Genomic DNA, 17,808 nt, shown 5'->3' with positions numbered 1-17,808 from the left:
ATAATGGAAATGGGTTAATTCTAGATGTAAGAGCTAGCTAGCAATATGCTTAAGTGATTGGCCAGGCAGTGATTTAAATAATATAGTTTCTGTGTGATTAATTCAGGAGTCTTGGCAGTTGGGAAACAAACAAGCAGCCTCCTACTACAATCAGTAACGGCAGGTTAACCCGAGCACACAGCTTGCATGGAGCAAGAGTGCTCGCACCGACTTCCCAAGAAATGCATTATGGAGTTGCACTCAGAGGCATTTGAATAGAAGTGGCAGAGAAAAAAGGAGGGAGGCAGCAATGAAGAAAGAAGCCCCAGCATGAGCATAGATACCTTCCTAGCTTCACAGTTTGTTCAAGGCCTTTCGACTGAAGCTTATGTTGGTGGAAGAAATAGATGTTGCATTTAAGTGTGGGATACATCAGGTAGTTACACCCAAGATATTCAAATGGTGCAAGACTAGGGCTTCCAAAAGATATGCTGGTACCCTGCGGGCTTCTTTTCCTCCATGCCTGCTCTAAGGATATAGTTGAGATGTGTATTTCTGTGAGTTAACATCACATCCCACTAGAAGCTAAGCACATTAAGAGCTGCAGAGTTTGTGGTATTTGAAGCAGTTCTATCTCCTGGTTATGACTTCACTAAGAAACAAATGATACAAGAGTGGCTCAGTTGCAGGACCACAAGATAGGGGTTGAGAAGTTACAATGTATGAGTGGAGGTTTCCAAAAGAAAGATCACCTTCCAATGATCCTTTCACTGACCCTTCTACAGAGTTGACTAGCTGATTAGAGCCTCAATTATGTGGAGAAGCTGGAATTTTTCAGGTCCAGCACCAGATTCTCTTGGGTCACCCTTAGCCACCTTTTGACAGAGATTACTGTCCTGCCTGGTCCCACAGTCATTCAGTCCCAAAGAAACACATAGAGGTCTACAATGATTATAAACTCGTTGGCCTAGTACCTCAGGCTTCTTATTAATTCTTATAACTTTTAGTAGCCCATAATTCTTGTCTGTGTTAGCCACATGGTTTGGTATCTTTTATCAGCAAGGCATTCTCATCTTGTGTCCTCTGTGTCTGGGTGACAGCTGCAGACTGACTCTTTCCTCTTCCCAGAATTCTCCTGTTCTCATTATGTCACCTCTACTTCCTTCCTGGTCACCCCGTTAGATGCCAGATGATGACATAAATTACAAAATAATCCCATACTAGTTCAAAATTACATATAATAAATGGTTATTTATTTAGGAGAGACTCACAGATCACTGTCCTAGATCATGGTCCTCTGCATGAGCAGGGAATAGGAACCAAATCTAGCAGCCAAAAGCAAGATAGTGAGAATAGGCTTTACAGCTGTATTTATAGTATGAGTGGCCAAGCCCAAATGGGCTGGTATCTTAAAGGCTATTGGCCACTCTGTGTGAAAAATATGACGTAAGTCCTGTGGAATGTACAGAGTCCTAGTTTCCACCAATCCATTGGCTAGAAACATCAATAGGGCATCAGCAATGGATAGCAGAAATTTCCCTACTTTGTCCTCACCCGTCTACCTCTCACCAATATATTTCAAAAGATTTTTAATTTATAACTTTCTTTGTTGTGTTACTAGCAAACTTCATCAAACCATAATAATGTCGGTAAATGGTGTTTGGGTAACCTGAGTCCATGCGTTCAGGACAAAGTCACTCATAATTGGCTCCAGGATAAAGAATCTATTGTCTCCTATGAGGTGAAAGCTATATTCAGACATTGACAATAACCTTCCTCTCTAAAAGAAGTATGTGTACACTCATGTACACACATTCAAACCAGATGCCAATTCCTAAATATCTACCATCAGCTTTCCCAGCATTAGCACAAGGCTGTTGTTACACGTTCCTTCTTATCTAGTTGTGTCTGATGATTCATGCACCAGCAATAAGAGGCAGAGGGGGCTCATCTGAACAGAGCACTGTCCTCAGCCAAGAACACATAACTAAACAGCCTATAGCTAATGTAGAAGAGTGGAGATAGCCCTGATTATTCTCTTAGTGGGCAGAGATGGAGAAACCCATTCTCTGTCTGTCTATGATATAGCTAACTCTACAGTACTTTACTTCTACAGTACTTTACTCTGCTTAGATTTGAAGTTGTTTGGTGAAGGCCCAGGATTCCCCTGGAGGAATTCTGCAGTTCTACAGTAAAAACCATTTGCTTTTGCTCTGTCTCACTTAGGAAACCTGCAGGACAGCTTCCAGAAAGCCTTGTTCAGGGCAGCAGCTAATGACTGCACTCCCCAGGAGTCTGCTCAAAAATGCCTTCCCAGGGATGTCTTGCAAAAGCTCACAGCTTTGCTCTTGGAAAGCCTTGTATTTGTGATCATTAAAGCAACAGACATTTTCCTATGAGGAGATGTGTATGTGACCCAGGGGAGAATAATTAGCATCATACAAACAAACTAGAATTTTAGGTGGAAATTAAAGAACCCTTTGAGTCTTCATGCCAAGTTGGGAAGTCAGGTCTTTGATTCCTACAGTTCTTCATGCCTCAGAGGTTAAATTGCAGAAAGGATGGCCTTGAAGAACAAGAGGCTTACTTGGTTTTGGTCTCTGCTCTTTATTGTTTTGGTCTGACACTCCAGTTTGAATTCACAGAAGTGACTAAGCACAAATCTCTCCTTTTTGCATCTGAAAACAAGCTCTGTAAAATTAACCCTGAGTACTTATGCATGTCAGACGGTTCCAGAACATGGTAGCATCTTGTAGACAGACACTGTGCATTCATTTTCTGGCCACCCAGACCCAAATGATCACAAAGAAACTATATTGATTACAACACTCTTTGGTCAATAGCTTAGGCATATTCCTAGCTAGCTCTGGCATCTTAAACTAACCCATTTCTATTAATCTATGTATCACCACGAGGTTGTGGCTTACAGGAAAGGTTCTTGCTGGCATCTTTATCCTTTGGCAACTACATGGTGTCTCTTTGACTTCACCTACTCTCTATATATTTCTCTGTTCAGATTTCCCACCTGACTTTAGTCTGCTAAGCCATTGACCAAAACAGCTTTATTCATTATCCAATAAAAGCAACACATATACAGAAAGACATCCCACATCAACATCTGAGTATCTCTGAGCCTCATGTGTGCTATTTCTGATACAATGTCTGTTGACTGATTTACCTTTGGAAATGTCTCATTCTGTGAACCTCCATGAAGCCTTGAACAGACCTTAATGAGTCTTTATCTTTACTTTACTGTAAGAAAATTTTGTGACTTGATTTATCTGAATGTCTCTGGGTCAGCTTTTTTGTCAACTCACTATAATGGATACCCAGATCCTTAAGTTAATAAGGAAGGTAGGAAGGAAGGAAGGAAGGAAGGAAGGAAGGAAGGAAGGAAGGAAGGAAGGAAGGAAGGGAAGAAGGGAGGAAGGAAGGGAGGAAGGAAAAAGGAAGGAAGGAGATGGTGGGGGAGGTAAGAAAGGAGGGAGGGAAAGAAAGGGAGGAAGCTATCGTTAAATTATGTAGATATGATCTTCCCTTGACAAACATAATTAATCCATCCCAATATTATCCTACTGTGATTAGATTGGAACTAGAATCTTTTTTAACCTAGATGTTGAATCACTATTAATGAGATATTGAAATGAAACTTGGTGGTCTTCCTTAATTATATGACCTCAAGTTCTCAATAGACTTATTGAAGAAATAACTGCTAGTGGTTTCTCATAATTTATTTATTTATAATCATGGTTTCCTTCAAGGCCTGCCCCTAACCTGGCAGTTGGTGACCAAATGAATGGCATCTGTGTATGCTTATTTTTCACAGAAGACACTTTCTGCATTGGCATGATCCTAAGACTCGAAACAAAGTAAACTTCTGTTTTGCTTATTCAGTGTTCCTTCAATTAAATATATTATTTCAATCAGGATTTTTGAACATCAATAGTGGCTTACAGTTTTCCAAGTTTTAGTTCATAATTCCTGAAGGATCTTAAAAATAAAGTTTCTATTCTGGATTCTTAGAAGAGATGCTAGAAAAAAATATAATAAAGTGTATGGGGCTGGTGACTGGCACAGTGAAAGGAAACCACCCACAACCACATAGCTAAACAGTCTGTGAAACAGAGACTTTGTAGTACCGAGTGATCCAAAAGACCTGAAGATGAGGTTTCTTCCTCTTCTAGCTGAGTTGAATTGAGTTTTACCAGTAGATACAGGAAGAACATGTGACCCATGAGCTCTGTGGTTCAACTTTGCCACGACTACTCCAGGAGTCAAGACTTTTGCCATAAGACGATGGCATTCATCATCTCTCCTTGGGGTCACTACCATCATACCCAGGAATACTCTGGTCCCCCTCACTGAAGAAACTATTCTTGTTGCTTTAACCCACCAGTACTGCCCACCTTAGCTCAGGAAACTCTGGCATTGCCTGGATGATCCTTCCTGTAGCCTAGCCCTTTGTGTCTTGACCTCTTCTCCAGTTATCTTAAGGGTCCTTTGAACCAACTCATTCGCGTTGCCAAGCCCCATGGATTTCATCAGACCCATGCACCCTATTTACACACCCACCTCTAAGTTCTTCAAATCAGTCTCAACAATCAACAGGGTTCTGGCTATTGTGTTAATTTTCACTGACCAAATAACGAGGTATGTATTTTAACATGTGTTTCACTTTCCTGGCATGCTTGGCTTGTTGCTTATAAAGTTTTATGTCTATGGCAATTGTTACAATCACTCTAGTGAATTCCTTTGTGATTTTCTTTTCCTCTCTAGGTTAATGCAAAATCTAACTGCTTATCTCTACTGCGTATGTCTTCTTCTAGTTGGACATGACATCTCTATGATGAATATAGCTTAAATTAAATACCAAAGATCTAAAGCATGTCCTTAATAACTGACAACAAGATGTATTTCTTCTATTCAACCTCCTCTCCTCTATTCCATATTAACATTTCAAAATGCTACCACACAGACTTGTGTTCATCTTGATCCTTGGAATTATACCATTAGGAGGAGGTGTGGAGCATTTAAGAGACAGTCTCTAGTAGGAGACCTTCAGGTCATGAGAACACGCCCTTAAAGTGAATAGTGGAACCCTTCCTCTTGACTTACATACATGAAGTGTGTGTGTGTAAAGTCCTCATCCAAGTGTTTCTGCATGATATACTATTTTTCTATGGGATAAATTCAATAATAGACTAAAACCTCCAAAAATAGAACTCCAAATGAACCAATGTAGTAAGTTGATTATACTGTGTGTTTTCTTATAATGATAGAAAATAGATATAATACTCTATTCTTTCTTCACAAATTTCATTCATCTTCTGTTACATTCTCCCTCATATACAATAACCTTAGTTTCTAGTCCAACGAAAAGAGATTGCTATTGTATGTCTATTCTCTCTGAGAGAGATAAGGAAGGCTCCAAAGACACAGGAAGCTCACAAAACTTAAATTACTCAAGAAGTTCACAAAGTTGTGATACACAAAGCCTTATCCTTAACAATGTCCCAGTGGAGGACACTTTGATAATCAGGAAATACTATGCTTCTGAACTGCTTGGGCTTTGAAAGACTGTCCAACAAGAAATAAAAGTTATCTCACAATCTGGCTCATGAGCCATGAAGGCCAACAAGATCAGTCTGAGTGTGGCTGAGCAGGGAAAATGAGTAATCCCTCCTTAAGATGAAAACCACACATCGGAGGCAATATTAGGGAAATGAGCCCCTGGGGACTAGCTCCTATGAGTCATTAAGGATATTTGGTTGGTCGCTGCTAGCATTGCTGTCAATATGAGGGACTCAAAGACAACAGAGGAAGGACAGGAATTGCTGAAAGGACTGGAGAAGGTAAAGGTGATGCTTGATGCTCAGTTTATAAGACCTGATAGGATTATGCTCACGTGAAAACTAAGAACTGAATTAATCCAGCGAGGACCTCAAGAGTGTTACAAGGCTTTGTTGACTTTACTCAACGCCATGAAAGATATGAACCCTACTCAGTGGAAGTTACTGTTGGATGTGAAGGACCTTGTGTTCAAACACAGTTTGTAAAGTGTAAAACATCCATGCGGGGATGGAAAGAGGAAAGTAGACAATGAGAATTATGTTGATATCTGTGTAGAGGTCCTGGGGGATCTCAGGAAGCCAAGTTTTGTGAGCCTCTGGAAGGGTTTAAGGCCTGAGCAACAGTCCACCACAGGGGCTTTAAAGGTAAAAAGGGAGCAAATGGAAAGAAAATAGAGGGGGAAAACCCAAAATATAATGCTTGTCCTAGTGTGAAGTTTATTCTTCCTGAATCTATTTCTTTTGTGCAATGAAGAATCCCAGGAATGGGGTTTGTTTGTCCAGCCTACAGTTTTTTCCGAAGCCAGGCATTGCTGATGGGGAGGCAATGGCCCCAGAGCCAGACCCAACAGAGTCCGTCAGAACCACAGCAGCAGCGTGATAGGCAGGACTTGACTATCTGGGCATTTTCCTAATGCCTCACATTTTAGAAAATTCTGGGTAGTAAACAAAGATAGGAACTTGGTTTACCATAGGCATCCTCAAGTGGAGGATGCATGAAGAAATCGATGAATGTATGGATTGATTGATGGATGGACAAAACAATAAACCTTACTCCACTTTGATATTAAAAAACATTCATATTTCTCCGTGAAGATGAGAATGTCTTCAAGTTCCCTATGATAACTGTTCCCTATTCTACTTATACACTTTCAGTGGGCAGGCTATATGGCATGTTGTTTATTTCTCAATAAAACTTCTACTTTTAAAAGCAAAAAAAAAAAAAAAAAAAACATTCAACATGGCTGTCGAGCTGGGCCAGCCACACGTTGTTACCCTTCTTTCATCACATATGGCCCATGGACTTGAAGACTTATAAGACAAAGAATTGTCATCTACCCTGGCACGACTTGTTCTAAAATTTATCCCAAAAATACTATACAAATCACACCATAAAAAATGCCATGCTATATGGACTACTTTGGATATAAGCAGTTTTAGGCATGAAATTATGAGTATACCATATGTGAAATGGATTGACTAAGGAATTTAATATGCCTACTGGTGCCAAATTTCTGCTTCTGTGACAAAATACCAAGGGGACCAATTTGAAAGGAAGAAAGATTTATTTTACCTCACAGTTTCAAGGGCCTCAATCTATTGTCAGCTGGGTCCATTGTTATGGGCCTGTGGTAAGACAGATGGACACAGTGCCAATGGCATGTGGAAGAGGAGGCTGCTACTTCATGGTGTCCAGGGAGAGAGAAAGGGACTTAGAATGTGGATTATTCATGTCTTGAGTGACTTACTTATTCCTACAAGTCCCCACACCCTGCTTTCTACTGCTTCCTAATAATGTCATCAATCTATGAGTCTACAAGTAGATAATCCATGGATGAAATAAGAGCCTCAGGATCCAGTCATTCCAAAGCCAACCACCTGAACATCAAACCTTTATCACATGAGCCTTTGATGGTCACCTCATGCCCAAACCATGAGAGTATCTAATCCTGTAAAGCCACACATGTAAAATAAACAGAGTCAAACCATGAGAGTACCTAATCCTGTAAGGCCACACATGTAAAATAAACTCTGAATCACTCATAGATGCTCTCAATACAAATTTCAAAACATCGGTGTTCTGTTAGAAGCCTTCCTCTTTGTTGAACACCAAAATAATTTTAATTCATTCACACTTCAAATTTAACATGACACTGTTTTCCTGAACATCATCTTTCAGTTTTTAATCTGCAATTACAGAATATTCCTAGAAAACAGCAAACTGTAACCTTGAGTGAAGAAAAGCACAGGAAATGACAATTAAAATTTAGCTAAGAGAGCCCTGGCTTTTTGGAGATCTGTGAGACCTGCATGGGACCATTCTCATAGATGATATACTGAGCACTTCAAAAACAAAAGGATGCTGCACACTGTTGATCTACAGGTGACATGAAGAAAATGAGAAAATCTCATTTTCATTTGAATTGGTAATAAGTGAAGGGTTTTCCACAGCCATATGGCTTCATCTTCCACTTGAAAACTCATAGCCATATAGTGAGGGCACGAGAGGGCAGGGCATCGGAAACAATGTAATTTGAGCTTCAAGGCAAGTCACGTTCCCAAGAGAACTTGAACCCTATTTACACCCTGTGTAACACAAGAACATATTTCCCTGCTGGAATGTCAGCAATCAGCAGTGAAAGATTAAATTACAGCTTGGGGCTGAACAGGGACACTTTATCAATTCTATGATGTGGAGAAATGTACACAGACATTAATATTTTTGGACCCCTTTTCAAAATTTTCCAGCAATGAGAAATAGGTAAGATCAAAAAACAATTTTGACACAAAGAGATCTGGGGGCAACAGAAATAACCTCATCTTTCCCAACCCTCCATTAAGGTCTATGTCATTCATCTACTTTAAAAATGGGAGCTTGGCTAATGAGAAATTCCCATGATGAAAGGGGAACTGAGTAAATCTCATTCCAGTTGTAATTTGGATTTAATGCCTCGTCTATAAAGCAAACAAAGCATCATAAAATGTTCAATGGTACATAGTGAATCAGGAAAATGCAAAAAGTACCTAGACTGCATTATTCCAAGGAGAGTGTTTCCTGCTCAGAAGAGCTGAGCTCACCAGGACAGGGTCTCTCAGAGCCCAGCTTTCTCAGAACCTGCTGAGTCAGTTGGAAATACTTCTTCTTTTCACTAGTTAAATCATGTGACCAAGTACCCAGGCTTGAAAGTTGATGTAGCCATTCTTAAGAGGGCTCTACCCACTCTTGGTACAAAGCCTGGGATTTCACAAGAGGCAACTTCGATATCCAGGATGGAATTGATTGACTACCTCAGTTTGGACAGAGAAACCTTTTCCTTTTCATGAGTTGGCCAAGTCCCATCATCTCATTTAATCGCAATACAGAAAGATGTACCTTGTGTTTAGTTGCCTTGTCAACAGAAGGAGGATTGTTGAAGTTTTAAAATTGTGTCTGCCCATTGGACCTCCAGCTCTGCCTTCTAGATGTGGGGCACTGGGAAAGTACAGGGCAATTTTCACTACACGTCCTACACTATGACCCAATGGGTAAGCTTTGGACACTAGGATTTGACATCAGAACCACCACTTTGTAAACAGGTTTCAGTAGCGTGTGTTAGCATCTACTTTCAATTTACTAAGTATGTGAATGTGTTCATGTGTGTGTATGCATATCTACATGTGTGTAAGAGCATGTAGAAGCCAGAGGTTGTCGTCAGATATCTCTCTCAGTTGCTCTCCACCTTGTATTTTGAGACAGGGTCTCTCTCTCTGAATGTTGCAGTCAGACAAGTTGTCCAGCGAGCCTCAGGAATCCTCCAGTCTCTGCTGTCCCAGTGCCAGAATCATAGGGGTAAATTGTAGTTTCAATGTCCTTACAAATGAAATTAGGATTATAATGGATCCCTTAAGGGATGTAGTTAGAGGGAAAGAGAGGGTGTATTTAAATCAGTGAGTATTGTCCCCAATTATAATGCCCACCAAATGGTCAGAAATTATTAAATTTATTTTCAATCATGGCTTGTAAGTCGTGTGTGTGTGTGTGTGTGTGTCTGTGCCTGTGTGTTTCTTTGTGTGTGTATATATGGCTGTGTTTGTATGTCGGTTACATGTCTCTGTGTGTATACATTAATAAAGCATTTTTTATATCTGAGAGATCATAATTAACTTTCTTTATAAGAAGGGGGTGCTGTCATTTGAAGTGCCTGAAACACAAATAAAAGTGACTTTTCCAATATTACAAAAGGTTTTCTTTAAGATTTTTCAATAGATAAATGGGGATAATCTGAGTTCCCTGGAAACCTAGGGCTGACAGGGAAGCTCAAACATGCTTTTCTCCAGGGCCACCCTCTTTGAACTACACACTTCCTAAGACTTGCAAAGTTTTGGAGGTCATGGAGGCCATGACGCCACCCTGAATGGAAGCTCAGCACCTGATGCCAGCTTATAAAGACAGCTGAGAAAAAAAAGGGACCTACAGAAAACCTGTCTGGGTGGCATACACGCAGCACACACAAACTGAGCGAAGATGCTGGTGTCCTGCCGGCAGATGGACTGACAGAGCTGATTGGTAGCACTCTCCTGGAAAGAGTTACAAAGAATGTCTTCAGTGTTTGCAGAAGCCACTCATGGGGCCTGCATGTTTTTTCTCATGCTCTTCCTTGGTGGCTAGGAGCCCTGGGACCTTGGGGGCACCCTGGAAGGAACTCCTTCTCTTCCTCCTAACCCTTTAACGTTTCTGCTAAAATCCCTCTATTTAAAGGTAAGATAATGAGCTTTTGTTCACTGGGGTTGGATCAAAGACAATCTCTGAGCAAAACAAAGGCCGCCTTAGGCTGGGAGCAGTCAGTTTCTCATTGCCTGCAAAGAAAGGAACTTTTCTGTTGCTTCTTTTCCTTTTCTTTCTTTCTAATTCCTTTTCCAGCACTGCTAATTCTCATGCCCTGAAAACCCCAGCCGGGAGCTCAAAGTGTTTTTGAAAGACAAACATTCCTATTATGAAGAGAACAGAAGTTGGCTGCCATCTTCAAACTGGTGGGCAATTTGGCACCAGCGGCCATCCTGTCCTCTAAGAAGAGGGTGCACAGACCCTTTGTCCTCATCCCTGGCGCCTCCTTGAGTCCCTGATCTCCATCAAACCTTCCTCTGCACTGGCCCTTCCTAGTTATGCTGTGTCTGACTGCTGGGTGAATGGCGTAGCTCCCTGCTCTCTGGACCGTGGGATGCATGGCTGAGCTGCCCGGGGTCTTTAAAGTGCTGACCATGGAGAACAGGCAGATGCCAGGATGGGTTTTCACAACTGATATGTGGACGAGGACAGTGACCTTGGGAAGATGCAGCTAAGGTCTCCCCTAGGGAGTCAGCAGTGATGAGACTCATTTCAGCAGTATTAACATCGTACAAAGCCACCATGTTGCACCCTTGTAAATGTCTCAGAAGCTTCCAGGTCCCTGAAAACACACAAAGGCAAACTGGGGACCCAGGCGAACTCCCACCACTGCTAAAGGTCTCCTCTAGTTCAACTCATTCTGCCTTTACAGACTTCCCTTCCGTGCCCATGAGAAGCCTGACCACCTCCTGAAGTCCTGGTGCATGACTGTGTAAGATTGCTCCTAGATCAACCCGTGACTCCCTAGAAGGAGTGGCTGGAAACGTGATTGTCAGAGTGGAATCCCCTGTCCCTAGCACTCTTAGAAAGGGCCAGGCAGTAAGTTCCATCCTGGACACTGCACAGACCACACCCACCCAGTTCTACTCAGCAATAGAGACAGAACCCCTTCAAAGTCCTCTTGTCCCCTTGCCCTCTGCTTTATGACAGACCTGGACTGCAGTTGAAGGTCCCCTGCACCCTGCCTGGCTCCATGCATGGCCACCCTGGCAACACGAGCTCTAGCCTGTGCTCTACCCAAAGTCTACCAGAATTCCTCTCCCCTCAGCCTGACTGCTTCTTCTACCAGGAACGAGGCTTCCTCCCAGTTTATCTCTTATCTTGTTTCCCGTGTGCATAGAGAAAACACAGCACACATTGGCTCCCACATAGGTGCTCATGTATGGGACAGAGAGGACCCACTGGCATGGGCTTCTCTATTGAAAATGCTGTATTCCCAGCAGCAAACAATGTGACCTTCCCAGTTCACTGTCATTGGCAAATAATCTAGGCACAATATCTAACTATAAACACTTGAATAAAATATGCACAAGAGTCCCATGACAAAAAAAATCCTATGTCCTTAAGAATTTTAAAATAACCAAAAATTGATTTTCCAAATGCCATTTTAAATCTACATAAAGTAAACTCAGTAGGAGGCCACACACCCTCCACAGTGTTCTGAACCCCATAGGGAAAGTTTGGTCCTGTTCTCCCTCCATCCTATCTGTCAGATATGTCACACGAAGCCAGTGACAGGTAAAACTTCTGCTGGTGCATGACACTAAGATGAATACTCAGGGAAAGATTTAATTATAGGTAAAAAGATAATTTCAGGATCTCTGAGACTGAAATGGGGTGAGGGGATCAGCCAGGTCTCCTGGTTTTACTGCAGCACACCAGCCCTGGCTGCTCTGCCTCAAGACTTTTCTGCTATACTGGGGGACTATTGATAAAATTTAACCAAAGAGTGTGTACTTCTGTTCCTACACACACACACACACACACACACACACACACCTGCTGAACAGCCGCCCGGCTTCTATATCCACTTTTTTGTTGTTGTTGTTGTTTTTTGGTTTTTCGAGACAGGGTTTCTCTGTAGCTTTGGTGCCTGTCCTGGAACTAGCTCTTGTAGACCAGGCTGGCCTAAAACTCCCAGAGATCCGCCTGCCTCTCTGGATATTATGGGCCTGAAGGCCGAGTGAATCTCGGACTAGGCACTGGGGCCCGAGTCACGAACTAAAAAACTGGCACCCGGGAGCATGCTTTGTTAGCTAGCAGGCTATGCGCTTGAGTCCAATAGCGCTTCCTGAGCTCCGGTAGCTAATCTTGCTTGCAAAGGCTGAAAGAGATCGAGCTTGTGCGCCCCCCCCACCCCCGCTGCCCCCCACCCCCCCCATGAATAGCCCCACAATGGGTGCCAAAATGTAACAGCGTAAATGAATATAGACAGATTGTAAAAATATATACAGCTTTAATGGGGAAATAGACTTACAGAACCACTGTTCCTGTGGAGAACACTCGCCAGATTTATAGGTAAACATTAGCCCGAGGCGAACACACCCCCTAAGGGGCAGGACTTATCCCTACACACCTCTCCAGGATGGTGCTTAGTCGATGGGCTGCCCTCACAGAGAAAAGTGTTCTTAAACTCTGTATAAAGAAATCAATTTGTGACAGATCTCAGATATAACAGGGAAAGACAAACAATAAAGCTTACAGAGGAAAATATGGGAAAGACGCTTACAACCTTGGAGTAAGAAAAAATTAAAAGGTACAGAAGTACATGATAATAAGAAAAGAAAAATAAAGGAATTGTTTCATTGTCCTATTTGAAATTAAGAAGGCTCTTCTGGTCAAAGGATGCCATATGGATGGCAACAAGAAACTCCACAGAATTGGAGCCCAGATTCATAACACACACGTTTGAAATGAGGCTTGTGTCCATAATATGTTAATAACCCCCAGAAATCAATTTTAAAAAGTCCAGACAGCCCAATTGTTTTTAAAACTTAAGTTCAAAAGATACCTCTCAAAATAAGAACTTGAAATGCCCAGTGAAAAGGTACTAAACTTTACCAGACTGCACTTAGATGCTACTTAAAAGGCCCAGTGTGGTACCACTGACTATCAGCCCAGGTTGGTGAGGAAGTGACTAGGATTCTGCACACCGCCAGTAAGAGAGTCATATCTAGCCTCACGCCCTTCCCCACAACCTTGTAGTTATGTCCCTGCTCCCTGAATGCAGAGGCTCACAAACACCAGTCACCCTTTAAAACAAGCCACAGCAAGCATCCAGAGAGGGGCAAAGCCATGGGGTACACACCTAGGACAACAGGTACGATGTGGGGATGGAGATAATTGCTAAGCTGTAGAAGGACAGCATCGCACCATCAATCACTCGATCGAGAGAAGGCAGTGATGCCGACAGAATGAAGAAAGAACGCTCAATGGGCAGATGGCACTCCATGTAGCATGGGGTGACACGTCTCCAGGGTACACTTTACCAGCCACTTGGTTATGCAGATTAATTAAGCTTTAGAATTTCCCCAGTCCGTGCATTTTGTGTATGGATATCGAATGAGACATGCCACCCACCCCAGCCCCCATAACACTCGGTCCTGAGTTGGAGTGCTGTTTGGGGAGGATGTGGAACCTTTAAGAGGTGGATTCTTGCGGGAGAAAGCACCTCACTAGGAGTGCCCTTCTGCATTTATAGCCCCATTCCACTCTCGTGCCTTCTCCCGACCCCTTGCTTTGCATCATCTCTACAGTTAAAGCTGTGATCTGCTGACTCTCTCAGTTTCTTGCTCCAGCTGCTGGCGGCCACGCCACCCCCACCAAGACAGACTTGCCCTCTGGAACCCTAAGCCAAAATACACTTTTTCTTCCGGAAGTCATTTCGGTTGCATGTTTTATCACAGCAGCATAAAGTAACCCAAACAGATGTTTTTAAGCGCAATGTGCCCATTAGGAAACACAGTAAAGTGAAGGAAAAATCTCCTGAAGTCATCGCTTTTCTCAGCGCCTCTTTTAGCGCGGCTATAAGCTTGCTCACTTGTATTCCACCGAGCTTAGCACAATGTAAACAAAGAGGCCAATTGCACACGTTCTCACTCTAAGTCTGCCCCGTGTCGGGATGGTAGGAGCCCCTCTGCCTCACAGTGCTTCCTGATGGACCAGGGCTTTCTCCTCCAGACCCAGGCGGCACCACTCTCATTATACACTGACCCTGCAAAGGCAATGACGCCCTCCCTCTCATTCACTTTCCGTATCTGCCTTTTCAATTTTTATATTTTTCAGTTGGTTACCTGGAGTTGATCATCTGAAATTTGTCAGGGAATGGAATATTTATTGAATATTTCCAGCACTGTGTTTTTCTGAGGAAACGTTTTCTGTGGTCTTTTCATGAGGTAAAAATATGCCACCTTTTGTGATCTTCCATCTGTACACTGCATGATCCGTACACTGCATGGCAGCTTCCCGTGCTTCCAGTCCTTCTGGTACAGGAGTGTGGGCACCCTTTGTGGAGGGAGCTACCCATCTTCTTCCTAGATGGCTGGAACTGGTTTCTTCATCCTGTGAGTCATAGCAGGTTCTGAGGGGAGGAGGAAGCACAGCTTTCCCTCTCTTATTCTATGTTTTATGTGCCTGCTCTTCTTTGCCAGGCTCCCTTGGCCCCTGCTGTGTTCTTCCTCTGTCCATCACTGACTGACTGCTGGGGAATTCTCAGTCCCCTTTCTTTTCCTTCCTGTGATCTGAGAGCTTTTCACATTCTCCTGAGACAGCCACTGCAGTCCCCAGGGACAAGTTTGATCTAACTTGCCTTTATTTGGGTCAGAGTGTGTGTGTGTGTGTGTGTGTGTGTGTGTCTGTGTGTGTCTGTGTGTGTCTGTGTGTGTCTGTGTATCTGTGTGTGACTATATATATATATATATATATATATATATATATATATACACACACACACACACTTATCTCTCATCTTTCTGGTTCATCCTGCACACCGAACACATGGGGTCTGCGTGTTCACAGGGAATGTCCTCCTTGTGCCTCCAACCCTGCTGTCATGCCAGAGTCTCCCTGAAGATAAAAGTCTTTATCAGAAACACAGAGATCCAGAGTGAGAACAGGAAGGGAGCACTGCCCTCCTGAGAGCTGTGAGCTTGGAGAGTAGGGGCTGGACAGGCACAGGGTATTTATTAGCTTGTCGTGCATGGTTTGAAATCTAGACTCTCACCACTGATTTCTGGGGCCCTAGAAAAAAATCATTCTATATACAAATGCAAGTAATATTTAGATTTCTGTTGGCAATATTATTGAATATTGCCTATTCATTTATGACACCTAGTTAGTTGATTTCAAATATCTTCATAGGGATGACCAGACCTGCATAAGTTTCCAGGTTCCAGATGCCATGCATGGTAAATCATTAACACAGGGTATTTGAGGCAGAAACAGAAGACCAAAAAGGCAGCATCAGGGGTCAAGGAAATGTCTGAGGCACAGACCAGCACCTTAGGTACCCACCACGCAGGAAAATTTCTTTCAAGCCCTAATCCACAAGAAACTAAAATCATAGTGTTTGACATGAAATTTCTGGGGATATTATTTCTGTGACATTTTATAAAACTTCAACAGAGCAATGTGGCATCTTATTTTGCATAATTAGGTATGAAATATGGCAGCAGTTGAAATTAAAATGCTTTATCAGGGAAAAGTCCATAAAGAGTTTTGAAAAGTCTGTAGATACAGAAGAGAACGAGCTGGCTCACATGGAAGCAGGTGAACTGACGTCAATCATCAGACACTGGGAAAGCTCAAGAATTTTCATTAATTTATGATGCTAGGATTCAGACCAATTAAGTCTGATAGAAATGTGAGCTAATTTTGCTTTGAAATAAAATCCATGCTAAAGACACATTAAAAAAGTACTGAACAATACTATAACATTAATAGATTTTATGAGGACTTGTATTTTAGCAGCAAGTTTTATATGATGTAACTTAATTTTCCCTTAATAAGTGAATCCCATAATAATGTCATATGCCCTTGGAGTGAGCTATTTTGAAGTGTCCCTTTTAGTGATTTGTGAGACTTTAGAATCACAGTATTATTCAACTTCGAATTGAACGCAATTATTTATTCATGGTTTTAAAGACCTGCTATGGTGAAAAATTATAATTAACTTGGGTTGAAGTATATATTGTTTTAAAGTTATCCTTGAGATGTGAATTCAGAACATCAGTTTTTCATGGTGGCTCTTCCTTAGTGCCCTTTAAAGGACGGAGCAATTAAGAGTGGCCCAGGCAAGGCTGCTGGCTTCAAGGATCCCAGGGCACAAAGTTAAGAGGTTTTCAAGCCAAAGGCGATTGGTAAAACTCGCTGCAATTAAGGCTGTGGGTGTAAGGGGTAACGGTTTTTTTCAAGCACCCAAAGTGACATTTTACATCTAGAAATAAAAACACATTCATTTATCTTGTTTTATTTCTACTTTTATTTATATTCGGTGCTGTTTGGGTAATAGAACTTAAGGGTGTTATATATAAATAACAAAACATTGTGCTAGAGAGAGCAGAGAAATGAAGATAAATTTGGGGCAGGGAGAGAAATGGTGGAAACGTAGGGACCATTGAAACCGAGTCTAATGCTATTTCCAAAATGTTTCCAAATGAAAGCAATTCCAGGCTTTAAAAATAAATAAATAAATAAAGTACATGATTTCTGCAAAAGGACAGAAAGACTGCATGGATTCATTTTGCAGCACAAAAAGTCTAACAGGAGAGAGGTGGTGGTCTTACAGCCCCTAATATCATGGTGAGCTCCACTGCCCTTCATCCCTTCCCTCAGTTCCTCTTAGGCTTCCATAGAAAGGGCCCAAGGAACTGCTGGGGCTGCAGATGGCTGCTGCTTTCCTTCCTCGTCTGTGTCTCGTATTACTTTCCAAGCCAGGATGGGTGAGCATAAACCCCGAGAGCTGGGAATTGCACAATATGCTCCCGACATTATCTCCTCTGTCCTTGCCACTTTGCTGTTACTTGGTGCCATTTGTGCAAGCGCATGTGGAAGTCAGAGGCCAACCTTGGCCATCACCCTCGTTGTTCGTTGAGACTGGATCTTACACTGGCCCAAAGTCCTCTGTTCAGAGTAGGTCTGGGGGACAGTGAGTCCAAGGCATTCCCCTGTCTCCGCCACACCAACACTGGTAATTCAGTGTGCACCACCATGGCCAGCTTTTTCATATAGGTTGTGAGCATTTAACTCAAGCCCTCATACATACAGGGCTAAGTCAGCTCCCAAATCAGGAAGTATAGTTTTTAATAGCAACGATGTCACTACTTTCAAATTTGACCAGTTCTTTCTGCAATGTACCCCCACTGCCTTGCAGAGGGACAGAAGTGATTATCCTTCATTCTCTGTGTGTCATTTACCCATGCTTCCTCTAAGTCACCACCATACGACAAACCCTTTTCCTTGGTGGCACAAGTCCAATGCCAGCCTTTCCATTTGGATCCGAATATCCAAAGAAAAATTAGTTCTTTATTTCTAAAAGTTGACTCTTGTGACTAATTTTCCATCATTACCAAAGACTTGAAATGTCATTCAGAAGCTCTTTTGCTATGGCATTAAGTA

Source organism: Microtus pennsylvanicus, chromosome 1 (genome assembly GCF_037038515.1).
Source record: "Microtus pennsylvanicus isolate mMicPen1 chromosome 1, mMicPen1.hap1, whole genome shotgun sequence".
Lineage (NCBI taxonomy): Eukaryota > Metazoa > Chordata > Mammalia > Rodentia > Cricetidae > Microtus > Microtus pennsylvanicus.
The sequence above is the reverse complement of the archived record's forward strand: the minus strand, read 5'-3'. Positions refer to the sequence as shown.